Source organism: Photinus pyralis, unplaced genomic scaffold (genome assembly GCF_008802855.1).
Source record: "Photinus pyralis isolate 1611_PpyrPB1 unplaced genomic scaffold, Ppyr1.3 Ppyr1.4_LG2, whole genome shotgun sequence".
NCBI classification, from domain to species: Eukaryota; Metazoa; Arthropoda; class Insecta; order Coleoptera; family Lampyridae; genus Photinus; species Photinus pyralis.
In genome coordinates, this window is record NW_022170403.1 from 40,670,228 (window position 1) to 40,678,587 (window position 8,360).

Consider the following 8,360-nt stretch of genomic DNA (forward strand, 5'->3'; position numbering starts at 1 on the left):
CTCTTACCTTACCTGCTTTACTTTAATCCCTATCTTCTTCCTGTTAGTCACGTCCAGTAAAGTACTGGCATTTTTACTTTCAGGCGCCGCATGCTAATCTTGAGTATGATCAAAGAGTACCATAGCACCTACTCTTTGGTATGATTTATGAATAGCTATACCATATACCTATGGGCCGCTATAGTGAATTATGTCATAAGGTTATAAGGTAATAGTGTGCGTATTACAGGTGAGTAATCGATGCAGAGTGCCAGAATTCTACGTAGGTACCCGTAATACGCAAATTACAACCAAATTACGTAGGTACATTACTTTTACCAATTACCTCCATGAATTTCGAAATCAAAATAAGGCAAAACCGAAAACGACAATTGTGATAACATTAATGATAATTTTTCAAGGTCGTTATGAAGCCCTTTGTGCCGCAATGCTGCACATGAACGTTTGGATTTTGAATTATGCAAATTACTTCCAATACTGCGAATGCAGTATATCAAAATAGAAGATAGTTTTTTTATACCGATGGTGTAGAAAAAATTGTTTAGAAATGCAAATAAAACCTAAATACTAAGTGTGAAATAGAAAATCGTATGTTTATGGTTTAGTAGGAAAATATTTTTTTCTTGGTCCGACGGCATAATTAAAGCAAACGTTTTTTAATCGTTCAACGTGCACCCAGTTGGCATCGTTGGCTGCGTGATGAACTCCCCCCCTCCTCAATGTTTTTCAAAATCTCTCAAAAACTTAAACGGCGCAAAGGTTACTTTAAGCGGCGCATTTGAGCGCATAACTAAAGGGAACATATAGCACTAAGAATGTTTAAGAAAGTGCACTTTTTTAAAACCATCAATTTAGCCCCACCCACCTTTTGTCTTTCGTTATGGCCATACGGGAGTGGCGCAAAATGTTAATCCAGTGGCGCAGTTTAGCGCATAACTACAGGCATAAGTTGGCATCACCAGTAATACCGAATTGCTTAATGGGGGGGCTGCGTGAACTTGAACCCCCCCAAATGTTTTTCAAAATATCTCAAAAACTATAACAGCGCAAAAGTTAGTTTCAGCGGCGCATTTGAGCGCATAAGTAAAGGGAACATATAGCACTAAGAATCTTTAAGAAAGTGCACTTTTTTAAAACCATCAATTTAGCCCCACCCACCTTCTGTCTTTCGTTATGGCCATACGGTAGTGGCGCAAAATGTTAATCCAGTGGCGCAGTTTAGCGCATAACTACAGGCACAATTTGGAATCATCAGATATACCAAATTGCATAATGGGGGGGGGGCTGCTTGAACTTGAACCCCCCCAAATGTTTTTCAAAATATCTCAAAAACTTTAACAGCGCAAAAATTACTTTCAGCGGCGCGTTTGAGCGCATATCGAGCGCATTATTACAGGGTAATATCATAACGAAATGTTTAATGGGGGGGGGGGCAACTTAACCGACCCGTTAAAATAATCATTTTATCTACTCTTACTGTCAAAAAGAGGCTCAGCCTACTCATCAAACCAATTAAAATGTCCCTTTAACATCTGCTGTAAATAAAAGAATTAAAGGTATGTAACTTGTTGCTATTCGTTTCAGAGTTTGTGCCATCTCACTCTCTATAATTAAAACTCCGCATGCCATAAAATTTTAGCGTTCATTTTGAATCAGATACGAAGTTTATTATCAGTAATTTAGACGTGTATACTCTGAAATAGGTTAATGTTTTCACAACGCTACATTATTAAGAAGAAATCTAAATTGCTCACATTAGTGTCGCCCTAAATTTCACATACCAATAGGAAAGGCAATAAATACAATAAAGATTTGTAGAGATGTTCCGCAAAATAAATTTTTAATGTGCCTTGAATGCGGGAATACGTTATCAAATTGACTTGCTAAATTAATGATGTCGAATACTACATAGGACCTCCATTGCTTGAAGGCTTTTATTTTGATTCAATTGAGACGTATGTACTTCATTAAAGCATAAACTAAAATAGCTATGTTTTAAGTGTATAGGCGTGTTGGCGTTTAAGCACCATTTAAAAATTAATCAAATTGTGTTATGACTTTGAGGTATGATATTTAATCAATAAATAGTTTGGCGGTTTTGATGTTATATTGGCATAAAATGCTATTGCGAGCAATCATCTTGTTTTTTTTTAAATAAAGATCCAAGTTCACAAATAATTATTGATGAAGGGATTGTAACATTCAATTTCATTAACAGCATGTAATTTGGGTTGCATATATTTCCGCGAAATTCAAAATTTAAACATCTATCTTGTGGGGGTTATCAGGTCACATTCTTCTGATTGTGGTATACTTTACCTTGACCAATTTTTGGACACTTTTGAAGCTAATCTTCATCGTGGTAGTTGCTACAAATAATTACATAGTTAATTATCGTTATTATTACGGATTAAGTAAGCTACTTACGTTATTTCAAGAGGCTCTTTAGTAGTGTTGTTACCATAGCCCTTGAAAATTCTCATTATTTTGGGATTTAGAAGATTCAGCTGGTAAGGGTGTGGTCGCCACGCTAAAAATTACTTAATCGTTAATAATTTTAGGTAGCTTTGGATGATACAGCCGTTGTAACTATACATCATAATATTAGTACAATTATTTAGTTTACTTAAGAGCAAAAGCCAGATCCTTCTGGGTTAGTATTAATCTCATAATCACAGTAATCTTACAGATTCTATTTTAGCTTTTGATCCAAGTTTTATGCTACCAGTTTTAAGACAAATTTAGTAACCAGATTCGCATACCCGTTTTGTTTATCGTTAAGACCCGAACATCTTCCCTGTCAACATTTATCTACTCCGTATTCATCGATACCATCGCTGGTTCCAGCTCTGGGGAAAAAGAAAATAGCTTTACACACTTTGAAGAACCATTTATGTACTCACCGGAATACGTGTAAATAGAGTCTCTGAGCAGGGGTAAGAGTAAGAGAGGCATTGCACATCACTATCCATCTTGTATAATTTCATAATTACGTTCACTAAATTCTTAAGGTTTATACTTACCACTGTAAAAGCGTCAACAAGTTACCGGTCACTTCCATCATTTTATTTGTTAGACCGACTATTACCCCCTTGAACTACGAGTTAGTAGTTATAATAAGACGCTGTAAAGTAAGCTTACGTTACACCCGCCTTAGGTAATGCTTTGTCCACCCACTTGTGTTCGCTGCCAAGTTGAAGTTCCTTGATTTAATTGTTAATTAGTAATTACTTAGTCATTGTCATAAATCGCGTCATTAATTCGTCATTTGGGTTGTCACATCTTATCATTATCACCTCTTACCTCGCTTGCTTATGCACTACAATAAAATTACTTATATACCCCGTTAAACAGCAGTTTATTATAAAGGTAGTTAGGCCAGCGCGTCCTGATAATTCTAAGGACGTCACTTCACTGGCTGTAGAATTTGGCGCCCTTAAAATATATTATTTTACGACCCCGCCCAGAGCTAGCTGGCGCAGGGATTACATCGCCTTACCATCCTTATATATATACAAATCTTATTGTGTGGCTAAATTTAGGTTACAGGATGCAAATACGAATTTTTTCATCTAAAGCAACCCTGAACTCGCTCTCCCGCCTCTACCTATTTCGCTGTGTGTTTCTCTGAAGTGTGCTGTGGTGCATTTGTCAAAAAATAAAATGCGCTGTTATGAGCGTTTTTCCACCTGTCGGTCCGTTTGAGGGCACTGGAAAGTCGTAAAAAGCTCGATAATGTCCCGTTTGTGCAGCAAGAGATGTCCTTTTTCTTAAGTTGGTAGAACAAAATGTTTATTTTTTATTTATTCGCGAATTTCATCGAGGAAAATGGAAAACACATTGCTTTGATGCATAACTAAATTTTGTGCCGTTCTTGTTATACTCCCATTTTGGTTAAGTTGGCAGAGTAAAATCTTAATTTATTTTTTATTTTTATTTATTCGCCGGGGAACGGCACAACTCATTGACTTGATGCACACAAACAGAGGGGGTGGTATTCCTGTCATACTCCCTTTTAACAACGAATGGTTAAAACAAAACACCAATAAACCTCAATGGTGGCAATTTTTTATTGTAATTTTAATACAGGAATAGATAGAAAAATTATCTAAACAAAAAAGTGTTCTATACATTTTTTTTTGGGAAGTTAATACTTCTCCAGTTATTCGCGACCGACGGTTTTTTATAGAAAAGAACCATGTTTTTAATTGGTTGGTCGCGAAAATCTTAGAAAGTATGCATTTTATTGTGGAGAACAAAATCGAAGATTTTAAAAAAACAAAGAAAATAGTTTTATTAATAATTGCTGTATGACCAATACGAAACGAGTTGTGGCTTGTTAAGGTTAGCTCTTGTTCGTCAAACGCTAAATTAGAGTGTTTCACAGTCAAATAACGGCAAAACTACCTATGCATTTTTCGATAAAAACTTGTAAGTAGAATATTTTTTAAAGTATTTAAAAAAACCTTTCTTCTTTTTTTAAAAACAAACTTTAGCATAAAAGGTAGGTAAGTGAGTTACGATGAAAATAAAGTAGATCCGTACTTTTTTCAGCAAAAAAATCAGCACAAGCAACCCTCTAATTACCACCCTAATTAAAATTAGTCTTTCCCCTTTTCCTGTTTTCTTAATTACGTATTATTAATACATTCTAGAAGTTTATAAGACTTAATTTTGAAATAATTGAAGCTAAAAGTGAATAACAAGTTTCTGCAATTTTGTGAAAAACGTCCTTCTCTTTAAAATAACTACAACTGGAGATATGTAAAAAATGCTACAATATCCAATTGTAGCTTTTTTAATTCCAAACATTTTCCTCGCCGGTAATTTTCTGTACGACAAAAATTAAATGAGATATAGACGTTTAAAACGGTGTGCGGTAAATTCGCCCCGGAAGACTCGCCATCGAAAATTCGCCCCCAAGTAAATTCGCCCCCGGAATATTCGCCCCCAAGTAAATTCGCCCCCGGAATATTCGCCCCAAGTAAATTCGCCCCCAACAAATTCGCCCCCGGAATATTCGCCCCGACAAATTCGCCCCCGGAATATTCGCCCCGACAAATTCGCCCCCGTAGCATTCGCCCCATAACATTTATTAACCCTCGGAAGTAATAGGTTGGTTTAAATTAATTAAATAAATATTTGCAAAAATTACGATATTTGGAACTCAATACGGCGAGACTGACAACTCGAAATTGTTCATATTCAATCGTCTTTCACCTGTAAAAGGCTGATTCAACGGTTCAACGTCAACCGTGTGTTTACAATACATTTTACAACAAATTGCGTTTACAAAGGAGTCTAATTACTCAGCCATTTATGGATGTATTGAAATGTTTTTGGCATCAATGTATAAACAAAGGATGATTCTTTCTTTAGACTTACATTTGAAAATTGGTCCAGATTTGATGTAAATTTGTGTTGAAAAACACCAACATTGATGAAGTTTGCTGAAGTATTAAATCATAATTAAAATAATCTAAAAAAATCTAATTCGAAACATCCCATTTCTTTAAAATATAAAAAAAAGTTTGCTTATATTGTTGTGAGACCTAACCTACACTTCTGGGAATCCCACGATTTCCCTCTAACTAGCTCAGTTTTAATTAAAATGAAAACAAAATTTTTATCCGCATCTCAAGGTCCAGCTGGATTCTGCCACCCTACAGCATTCCAACAATGACATGAATAGGTGGCTTAACCAAATCCTTAAATTCCAATACGAAACTTTACCCCCAGATTTTAATAAACTTGAAACAAAGTAAGAGACGCCGACAATTACCTCTCTTTGACTCTAATAAACAAAACCTGGATTGCAATGACTGGTTTAATTTCAGACAAAAAATTGCGTAAATTTCTGTTTTACAAATTGTTACAATTTTAAACAGATAAATGACACACAAAAAAAAAACAAATTACTCAAACATTACAAAAAAAACATGACAAAACAAACCACTAACTACTACTTACTTTTAAATTTGTCCGAGTAACGTACTCTGATACAAAGAGGTATCCGTACACGATCACAACAAAAAAATTTTCACACAAACCAAACACTCAAACACCGACGTCTTCTCTCTTCAGGTACCCACAATTATTTTCAAAACTTCCGTGTTTCCGCAAAATAAAAAAAAACAGGACGGCGACAAACTTCTTAAACTTTTCAAAAAAATTCTTCTTAAACGGCAAACAAAAATTCTAACTAAACCTGGATCCACTACGCAAGAAACTTCCACAAAATTCAAAAATAACGTAACCGAAGAAGCGCCGGTTGGCTTTGTAACGACCAAAAAGCCCCGCTCTCTTCAAAAATTTTCTATTTAAGCCAAAAGCCCTTCTCCTTTCTTCAACATCCCGCCCGCCAATCACGCGAAGCGTCGATTTTTCAACTTCTTGCTAAACGGCACGTACGCCCGGCAATTCTGCGAAGACAACCTTATCTCTACTTCGCGCTATACCTCGTTAACGGCAAATAAAATTTAAAAAGAAATTTACCTCGAAAAAAATTCTAGGAATAAAATAAAAAAAGAACACTTCTAAGAAATTGAACCAAAACTATAACATGAAATTTACGCAATCCTGTGTCTCAAATTATTAATAACCCCCCCGGTTAATTAATTGAACTAAACAAAATTGTCACATCCAGACGCTCTATAATTTCTTTCAAGTTACAACTAAAACAAAATAACACAACAATATATTTATTAGTTAAGTAGCAACTATACTCTATTCATTTTAAGAAGGTAGTGGTAGAAATCATAGGGAAGCTTTGACCTTCACTGTGATTGGTTAAACCACGAGTCTGTATTACGCCGAAAAATAAAGTGTGTGACCAATCTTGTTATGTTAGTAGTTTCGGTTACGAACTAAACTGTCGAACTGACATTAGATGTCAATTTCAATGATCCAAACGTGAAATCTTTTGATTTATATTCATATTTTTCAAATTTGGTGCGGTTTTATATTTATCTTGTGTACGTCTATCTTTAAACACAGCGCCATCTACTACCTTCTTATAATGAATGCAGTATAGTCTGCTAGGGTACTCTTGTACTCGTTTCAAATTCAGCCCGTCGGATTAGCCTTAAATTTGAGAATTTTGGTAAAAAATGTGCAAATGCCATAAAAATTTTAAAATGTCCAAAGTATCCACTTGAGATCAAAACCATTTACCAAAAATTTAGACCTTAAAAAAACAATGAATTTAGTATATACTTTGTGTCCTACTATTATGTAAAAAAAATGACAATACAGGCACGTTCTTATTACTGATGCCATAAGAGTTCCTTTTTTGTTGTTGTCAGTTTGATTTCCAGATTTTTGTATTTACGAAAGGTGAAATGTTGTGTTTGATTTACAATAAAATAAACTCTATTAGGATTGTAATATTTAAAATCTTAGAAAATCGTACACAAAATTCGTTTTTTTAAGTAAATCTAACTACCTAATTAAAAAATATAATAGAAAACTTACCGACACTACGTGAAACCGATCTTCTTCAATACTAAAAACTATTTTTTCACACGGGTTTATACCAAACTCAAAATCCGTGTTCAAGCCAAGTATTGATCCGAAAGTTAAAAAAAGGCCGTAGAATCGTTAACCAAAAATCAAAGTTCGTATTCGCGCCAAAATATAACAAGTAGGAACATAAAAAGTTTCAAAACAAATACACCACCAATGACCAAACGAGCCATCAAACGTTCTGTTAGGAAGCAATTAAGAAGCTAACAACTCAGTCAATCAAAAATGTCATTTAAATTAGATTATATATTACCTTCTTTTGTAATACAAGAGTTAAGGGGATTTTCCATATGTCATGTCTGAAATAATAGAAGTCATTAAGTCATTGAGAATACAGGATTTATTTCCTTTGGATGTCAAATCCTTTGCAAATCACCCTTACATTTATTTAACCTTATCTTAATTACCTATTCATATTTTAGTTAACAGGTATTTGAGTGCTATTATTCTACCCCCTTTATGTAGGTATACACAGTTATTACAAAAAGAATTAAAAATAAACAAAATTCATTTTATGAACTGCTGGCCCTGTTACCTCCGAGGATTAATAAATCTTATGGGGCGAATCCTAAGGTAGCGGAATCGCCGGGGGCGAACTTCTAGGAGCGAATTTGTCGGGGGCGAACTTGCCGGGGGCGAATTTTCCGGGGCGAATCTTACAAAGGCGAATAGTCCGGGTCGAATTTACTTGGGGGCGAGTTTTCTTAGGGGCGAATTTTCCGGGGCGAATCTTTCTGGGGCGAATCTTACGGAGGCGAATAGTCCGGGGGCGAATTTACTTGGGGGCGAGTTTTCTTGGGGGCGAATATTCCGGGGGCGAATTTTCAGGGGCGAAT

General features: G+C 35.3%; 1 long non-coding RNA gene across 1 annotated transcript; it reads right to left on the reverse strand.

The window, feature by feature from the left end:
• Window positions 1-2,002: 2,002 nt before the first annotated feature.
• LOC116162699 lies at window positions 2,003-3,256 on the reverse strand. The gene is made up of 4 exons (XR_004143589.1): window positions 3,024-3,256; window positions 2,904-2,972; window positions 2,428-2,849; window positions 2,003-2,369 (listed from the first exon to the last, which is right to left on the reverse strand). It is a non-coding gene; the product is annotated as an uncharacterized LOC116162699 (long non-coding RNA).
• Between the last annotated feature and the right edge of the window lie 5,104 nt (window positions 3,257-8,360).